The sequence below is a fragment of the Rousettus aegyptiacus genome, unplaced genomic scaffold (genome assembly GCF_014176215.1).
Source record: "Rousettus aegyptiacus isolate mRouAeg1 unplaced genomic scaffold, mRouAeg1.p scaffold_m13_p_10, whole genome shotgun sequence".
Lineage (NCBI taxonomy): Eukaryota > Metazoa > Chordata > Mammalia > Chiroptera > Pteropodidae > Rousettus > Rousettus aegyptiacus.
Window position 1 is genome coordinate 83,393,959 of NW_023416285.1, and position 8,761 is coordinate 83,402,719.

Consider the following 8,761-nt stretch of genomic DNA (forward strand, 5'->3'; position numbering starts at 1 on the left):
TCGAAAGTTGCTAAGAGAGTATATCTTAAAAGTTCTCATCCCAAAGAAAAGAAATTCTGTCACTATATATGCTGATAGATGTTAATTAGACTTATTGTAGTGATCATTTCACAATATATACAAATATCAAATCATTATCCTGTACACTTGAAATTAATATAATGTATGTCAATTATACCTCAATTAAAAATTAATAACGAAATTATTACTCATCAAAATTTGTGGAATGCAACTAAAGCAGTACAAAGAGGAAAACACATAGCCTCAAATTTTATATTAGAAAGGAAGAAAGGCTAAAAATTAAATAATTAAAGGACAAAACCAAAAAGTATAGAAAAATGAAAGATGAGTAGAAATTAAAGAAAGACATTATAAAGTATAAAACAGATTAAAAGATTGATAAATATAATAGTTTTTCAAAGAAAATTTTTAAAAAATAGACAAACTCCTGTCAAGACTGATCAAGAAAAAAGCAAACAAAGAGAAAGTACAGATGAGTAGCATTAAGCATAAAAGGACCAACACATTACAACAGAAACTAAAATGATCATTAAAGGATATAATTTTATATCAATAAACTTAAAAACTGAGATTAAATGAACAACTTCCTAGAAATACTGCAGAAAAAAAATTTAAGTGATTTTTTTTGAAATGTTTGCTTTAATAGTTTTTCATACTTCTAACACTTAATTTTTAACTCATATAATCTCTAATGAGAGTATGGATAATTAATACCAGCAAATCACTCTCTCATAATACTTTAGATGTGATGACCAAATTTATCAGTAGAAGGGGCCAGAAACCCAATTTAGGGATAACCACTTCAAAAATGAACATGAGCACATTTTCTTTTCTAACATAACACAAAAATTAATCAGCTTAATTGTTAACTTTTCCAAAATACATTCAGAGAATACCACGTCAATGAAATTCAATTTGCCTATGATATAGAACACACTATGAAAGCAGCAGATGGCTTTACTCAAAAACAAGCAATATTTGAATACTGCGATTCTCACTTGTAAAAACATTCATCGCATATTTTCTGTAGAACATTATTCGAAGATCCTTCCCTTGACCCACCCACTTCCACCAAGCTGTTTAAACTACATCACATAAGGTTTATGTTAAATTCCAATAAAGGCCCCGCCTGTTATGGAAAAGACATGCTGAACTGTCAGACAGTCAGCTACAGAACTTGTCTCTCTCCAGAGAGCAATGAGAAGAATTTCAACGCAGAAATTAGATCATATTTTTTTCCTGATAAAAATCCTTCAAAATCCACATTTGTCCCATGTCCTCCAGACTCAGAAAGACCTGGGCCTTTCTGACCTCCCCAAATTCACCAAATGTTTTTTACCGCTCTCAGTGACTCCAGCCTCAACTGCCTTTGGCCTCAAAACACTGTAAACTCTTTTTCTTCTGCTAGTTGATTTCTCCCAATGCTCAGCTTGGCTGGCTTGAACTTCTCTCATACATAGTCACATACCATCAGGATCACACACAGTTACTAGGGCCACAAATAAACTGCCCCTAGTTATAATTTATTACCTAGATTATTCTCCTGGTATGATTATGAAAGTAATAAAATAAAGCCTTCCTGTTTAAAAGGAGCCTACAAAAAGTGAGTTTGCCACATAAAACAATCTTCCAGAGACACGGGCTAAATCGCCAAACAAGTTTCAAACATCCCACAGAAATTTAAAACAGACTCATAGAAATCTGTGGTCTAGTTTAACAACAGACTGGATGAACTGCACACATGTCCTTTCCAGCTTTGTAATAACACAGACAATAGCATATGGTTTCAAACAGACATTGTCCAGTTATACGTATGGTCTGTTCTGAGTGAACTATAACCAAAGTTTTGTTCCCTTCAATTTACTTAAAAATGTTTGGTACAAAGAGTGAAATCTCTATTTATGTACTTCTACACATGTATTCTTTCTACCACTAATTTTCTCATTTTGAAATTATAGGGATAAAAGTATCTGCTTAAAATAAATTCTGGAACCAAAAGAAAGGCTATCATTTGCTAGAAAATTTCTCTGTATTTGAAAAGCGACATTAGTGAGAACTCAAAAAGCTTTGTCTTCAAAACATAAGCTTCAATGTCCACAGCTATAAAATAGAATAATAATGAATGTCTGAAATAATTCTCAGAGTTGATACAAGTATCAAATGAATTTTAGGAGGAAATGCTTTGTAAACTGTAATACAGGAGTACCCTCCTCCTTTTTAAATACACAATTATAGGTAATACACGATTACCTGTATTCTTTACTAATTTGGCCTCATAAATTAGTAAAGAATATTTCTGAGTCAGAAATTACAAATTAAAATGCCAGCAAAGGCAAGAGAAGTAAAATACATGAATGAAGCAGGTCTGGATGAAATAAAGGCAGGGAATGGAGACATTGTGACAAAGTAGAGAATTTATGTGCCACTCAAAGCCCGCCAACCACATGCTGGCTTCAGTGCCAGCAATTGCAAGTCCCCTCTTGCCTGGTCATCTTGTTTTTCAGAAGCAGCCAGGACTGTGAATTTCTGTAAAACTTACTAATTTTAAAACACCGGCAAATAATTTTAAAGTATTCAATTAAAGTACTGACTAATCAGCATGTTGTACACCTGAAAACTAATATTATATGTTGGCTGTAACAACAACGAAACATAAGTCTAACTACATGGCGTAATGACCTCAGATATCAGGAAAAATAGGTAACAATGACTAGCATTTTTCTGGCTGTTTGCTATATGCCAGGAATTTGCCGTGCTTATAGTTTTACATGCATTGTCATTTAATAGTCATAAGAAACCTTTCAAAAAGGCATTTATCCCATTTTCAGAAAAGAAAACTGAGGATTAGAGAAAGTTTTTAAGGCCATAATGCTGGTAAATAGTAAAGAAACAAACCAAGTCAAACTCCATGATAGAAATTTGATGTTCAGTGATCAGTGATTTCAGTTAAAAGAGTAATACTTCTCACCTTGAGGTTCCTGACTACCTCTGTGTCCCCAAAGTGGGAAGGGGTCTTCCGTGAATTAGTTTAAAAGCCTAATGGAAATCTATTTACCCTCTAATGGATAACTGAGCTTGTTTCCTATTACCAGCGAAGGAGTTAGTTTCTTAGATACAATCTGTCAAATTATCACATGGGGGCAGGGGTGGGGGGGGAACTAGTTTAAAAATAAGGAGATCCTGGTTTTTTTTTTAAGTTGGAAATGACTAGATTAGAGCACTGACATTGCAGATATTAAAATGATTAAACATTTTATATTAAAACTTTTCTAATTTACACTTATATAATCTAAAGTATCTTTGCACTTTCAAATATTTGTTTATCAGACTTTTAGGAGTAAATAATAGGCCTTCAAATACTTTGAATGACAGATAAGTTATTTTTCAAAGAATATCTGCACAAAAAAATAGGCTCATAAAAGATACAGTTCAGAAAGGAAATGCAAGATAATGCTATCCCATTATGTGATGTGACCAAAATCTCTGCTATTAGATATACTAAGCTGATCACCAAATTGAATTTTTTCCTTTGCACTTTTTTCGTTCCCAACAATAATAACAAAAAAGGACTAAGATGAATGATAGTAATTTTTCACACGCTAGACATCACATCAATACATTCATAAAGAGCAAGTTATCATTGAAAGCTAATAAATCTCAATTTTCCCATTTTAAAACAATTATCTTTGATAATGTAATAAAAATCAATATGGCATGAATAATATGCACCCTCACTTATCTGTCAAAACTTGGCGCTAAGGCTCTGGCAAATGCAGAAAACTTGTCAGCTTTATCACCTACCTTTTTAGCAAAGCTTGAAAATGATGCATAAAAATGCTGATTTTAAGACAGTAAGTGTCCAGGCTGCAGCTGTGATCCTGGGCCTTTAACACACCTCAAAAAAGTCATGGTGTCACAGTAGGGATAGCCATTCAGGATGTGGAGAAGGTAATTAGAAGTTGAACTTAGAAATATTCAAGCAGTATGGCAGGACTATAATCTATTCCTCAGTTTTCCCTTTTTTACTCAACAGGAAACTCAAAGCACCTCATTTCCTGTGCCTGCATAAAACAATTCTAAGGATGTTATCGTTATACTGTGCTAATGTGAATAATTTAAAAATGTTTTAAGAGGCTTTAAGAGCGCCCATGCAATCATCAGGAAAAGTGGAGGCTACAACAAAACCCGAGAAGATTTTGGAGGTTTTCTAAAGTTTTCAAAATCTGTTTTTCTTTTTTTTACTTTTGGTGTCATTACAATGTTTATTTCAAGGCATTAAGTCCAATTTCCATCCTAATAATAATAATAAATTTTAATTTATTATTTAAATTTAAAAAGTTTCTCGTAGGAAAATTTTTAGCAAACAAACTACTGGGCAACAGAACAGGGCTGTTGGTGAGCCAGCTGAAGTGACATCCTTTCTAGCAGGATTCCTCCCTCAGGAACGATCACAATGATCTCGCCTGCTCTTTCCCTCTCCTTAAAAAAGAAAACTTTCTAGATGCCTTTGGAGTTACACGGACCCCAGCTCCACCAACCTGCTCCTACAGAAATCACCCTTCAACAGTTGTTCCCCGGGGTGGGCGCGGCTCGGCGCGGGCCACAGGTTCTTCCCGACGCGGCCGGGACGAGGTGCGTGGTGCCCTCGCGCTCTTCACGTCCCCCCGTCTGTTCCCCCTGGAGATCAACCTCGCGTGCCCCCTCCAGCCGTCCCGGGCGGCCCGGGACTGGCGCGGTGGCCTGGCGCTCTCCGAGGCGCCCTTGTGGCGGGGGAGGCGAGGGGCTCCCTCCCACCCCGGTGCGCCCGGCGCCGCGCGGCCCTGGTCGCCACCTACCCCGCTCCCGGGGCGCGGGAGGCGGGCGCAGCCCGGCGAGGCGGGGCGCCCAGGGGCGGGCAGAAGGTCGGCGGGAGGAGTTGGCGGGCGACCTGTCCGGGCTCTGGGGGCCGTTCCGCCTCCAGCCCGGGGGCGCCGCCAGCCCCGGGACAGCCGAGAGGGGGCCGCGCAATCCGCGCGCGTCGCGGGGGGCTTCGCGTGACTCAGGCCGCGCCTCCGGCCGCCTAGAACCTTCTCGGACACCTCCCTTTAATGCACCGTGTCTTCCCTGCGAGAACTTGCCGAACTACGTGGGGCTTGTGCCACGGGGATGTCATCTCAGGGCGAGCGGGCCCTGAGGCTGAAAATGAGCGCGGGTTTTAGATCCGAGAGAGAAGGCGACTAATGAGATAGCCCCCAATACCAATTCACAGGGCGGTTTAAAGAAGCTGGGGCTCAAGCTGAAGTCAAGGCAGGAACTTATGCCTTTTAGGAGGACGCCTATTAATTATTAACCCACTAGCTGGTCCCTCGCGGGTGGTGCCAGCCCCGTCCTCTTGTCTCCTGACAAACAGGGCTCACTGGATGGGTCCATGCTGGCTAGGTCCCCGTGAGTAGCTTCAAGGGACGTTTTGGGCATAGTTCTACCTTCTTCCCGGACTTCAAAAGGTGACAGCCACAATCGAAATGTTCTTGGATTCTGATAAAAATCTAAATGAGTCTGTCATGATGTCTAAATAAGGAAAATTCTAGAAGAGACCAAATAGGTCATCTAGTCCTAATCAATTCATCTGTCTTAAGAAAACAAACAAACATTTGAATAGATGCCAAAAAGGCATTCAGCATATTTAAGATCCTTCCTCCTAAAATACAATTGAAATCTAGGAAATGAACAGGGGATTTTTCTCAAAATATTGTATATATTGCCTGACATACATTATCTCAGAGTATTGAAAATATATCAAAGGTTTTATGAACAGATTCAAAATTTCAAGTTATTTTTTTTAAAAAAATGATTAAAACCCAATATATCGAAGATATTATTTAACAGAAGTATTAATAAAGAGTAATCAAGTGGCTGAACGAAATAAAATACACCAACAATAACCAATTAAAATGCAATGGAAAAAATGGATTTCATTCACAATATAACGAAGAACACGGAATAACTAGGAATCATAAAAATGAGAAATGTGAGGAGAAATGAAAAAAAAAGGCAGAACTATCAAGAAATTATTTGTAAGATATTTTATTAATTGGAGGCTAGATATCCTTAAGTGAGAAAACAAGAGTTTAAATACATAATTACTAACTTCCAAATTAAGAGACATGTTCTAGGATTCTCCTGAGAAACTATATGAGCTAGAATAGCTTAGATAATAGTTCTTACACTGTGGTCTGGGGACATCTGGGTCCCAGAAACACCTTCAAGGTGTTCACAGGATCAAAATTGCATTCATAATAATATTGACTATTTTTCACTCCCATTCTTTCACGAGAATACAATGAAGTTTTCCATTGGCTACATGATATGTGATATCATAATAGATTGAATGCACAAGCAGATATGTCTTCTGTTATGCCAGACACTTGGGATATTTGCAAAAATGTAAAACAATGCCATTTTCTCCCTAAATTTCTTTGTTTCAATATCTAGTTATTTTTCAAGAAAAAAATGTTCTTTGTGTTAACATGTAATGAGTTTCCTAGTGTTTTAAAGTTAATCTTAAAATAAATATATTTTTAATTCCTCAGTTTTAATTTCTAATATGGTAACTACTGATAGATATAACAAACACATAAACTAAAAGCTCTTTGGTGTCCTCGAATATTTTTAAAAGTAAAAAAACTGGAAAAAATAAAAATAAAAGTGTAAAAATTTTTCTAAATTTAAAAACTGAACTTTAGAAAAATCAAAAATCTAGACCAAATTAAAATTAGTACCTATCAAATATCTAGAAGGGAAAATATTTTATGTTTAAAAGTAATTATATAGGAAAATAATTGGTAAATTTAACTCAAAAATTTTGTATGTCCCTTAAGAACATTGACCAAAACAAAACGACAAATACAGAAAGGGAAATGATACTGTGGAGGACGTAGGTACAACAAATCAAATAGGGCTCAAAGCTTTAATCTATAAAAAAGTGCATTGAAATGGTTAAGAAAAACACCAGGACTTTAATGGATAAAAAATACCATATAGCGGTGATAAGTGCTACAAAAGGGGGCTGGGCAGTTGGCTGTGGGAGCAGAAAGGAGAAAGTAAATAATTCTATGTGGGCCTGGGTTGAGCGGTTGAACAAGGGTAAAGAGTGGTAATCAGGGGTAATCAGGGAGGGCTTCTCAGAGGAGATGTTTGCTGTGAGGCATAACGATGCATAGGAACTCACTAGGTAAGTGGAGAAAGAAGGTCTTATCAGTCTGATAGAGTAGCATGTGCAGAAATAGATATTTGCATATGGCTGGAGAAGCATGGGAGATAAAGCCGCAAGAAGGGCGAGCTTGATCAAAAAGCCCCATATACCGAACAAAAGAGTATAGATGTATTTGATCAGGGGAAGTTATTACAGAATATTTGATAGTGAACACCACAATCTGACAGTGGAAGCAAAGAGGAAGCGTCAACTTTGAGAACTTCTAAGAATTTTTGATGATAGGATTTGGTGACTGAATTTGAGACAAAAGAATTGAGAATGCCTGAGATTTTTGCCTTGGGTGTAATAACAGAAAAGAACCTTATTTTTGTTAATAGTAGACTCCTTCTTCATCCTGCCTCCTCGAGAGATTTATTTTGATAATCATCGTTGGACACACGCTATCACCACCACCATCACTGTGACCGCTCCAAGGAGCATGCTTGAGTGATCACGTGATTGTAAAATTGTATTCTAGGAAAAGTTGAATTTGGCCAATTGAAGGCTTTGTTTTGCTTAGTTTTGAAGGTTCAGGGAAAGACTCTGGGCAAGAACTGACAGGTCCAAATGCCATTTGATTATGTTTTGCAAGAGGGTGAAGGATGGAGCGAGCCATTCTCCCTGTCACTCCATGAAACCATCATTAGACTTTACTGGAGGGATGGTGTGGGATGGAGATAAGATGAAGTGCTAAGTCCAGACTCAAGGTGACTCAAATAGATCCAATTCTGTTCTGGTTACACGAACAAGTTAGAGAACCGCGGTCCCGGAAACCAAATAGAAATGCAGTAGGAGATGTGGGTTTTGGATGGAAACAATGAATTCTAAATTTTACATATTGAATTTGAAGTGTAAATAATTATGCATGAGATACAGCTTTTTTAGAATGTTCAAAGTCTCCTTTAGAATAAGTTCATATCTACTTATAGCTCCGGAAAGGGCAGAGTTTGCTTTTCCTTTCTCTTCTATATCCCTTTGTTCTGTTCATAGGCTCTTTCTATTGGTTTAGTGCTCCGCCTTCTCCCAATATGTTTTGTCTACTGTTATCTTTTCCTGTATTTCCTCCATTTCTTATCAGGAAAGGCCCATTCTCTCTGTCAGAGGTTTAAAGGAGTTAGCACCTCTTCCCTCTCCCCCTCTCTGCCCCCATCCTCCACATCTTCCATTTCCTTTTAACAGATTGGAAATGAGACACAAGAAGCTGAGGGAAGAAAATATAGTAAACAATGAAATACAGTAAATACACTTCTTCAAGTTCATTATCTCATTTTATATGTACAACAGTCTTCTCTAATGGAAATACCTGCAAGGTGGATGTCTCTATTTACTAATAAGAAAATGGAAGCACAGACTCAAAATGACTTCTCAAAGACCATAGTCTTATTAATCCCCCCTTTAACATAATAAATTTCAAAAGCTACCGCCTCTGTAAATGCTCAAATTAGAGTGTGAGCCTCACAGAAGTGTAAGGTTGAAATCATACTGCTTCAAATGCTCTGAACACCATTT

At 37.5% G+C, this 8,761-nt stretch overlaps 1 protein-coding gene across 4 annotated transcripts in view; it reads right to left on the bottom strand.

The window, feature by feature from the left end:
• MYO3A (myosin IIIA) overlaps positions 1–4,764 on the bottom strand; it is a 186,788-nt gene extending 182,024 nt beyond the window's left edge. For 3 of the 4 annotated variants that reach the window (XR_001594451.2, XM_016124960.2, XM_016124979.2), the window contains exon 1: positions 4,560–4,762. The gene's annotated coding sequence lies outside the window, so the exon portion shown is untranslated. Of the gene's footprint in view, positions 1–4,559 lie in introns of all 4 variants that reach the window. The other variant, XM_016124949.2, reaches the window with a different exon arrangement.
• Positions 4,765–8,761: the final 3,997 nt, after the last annotated feature.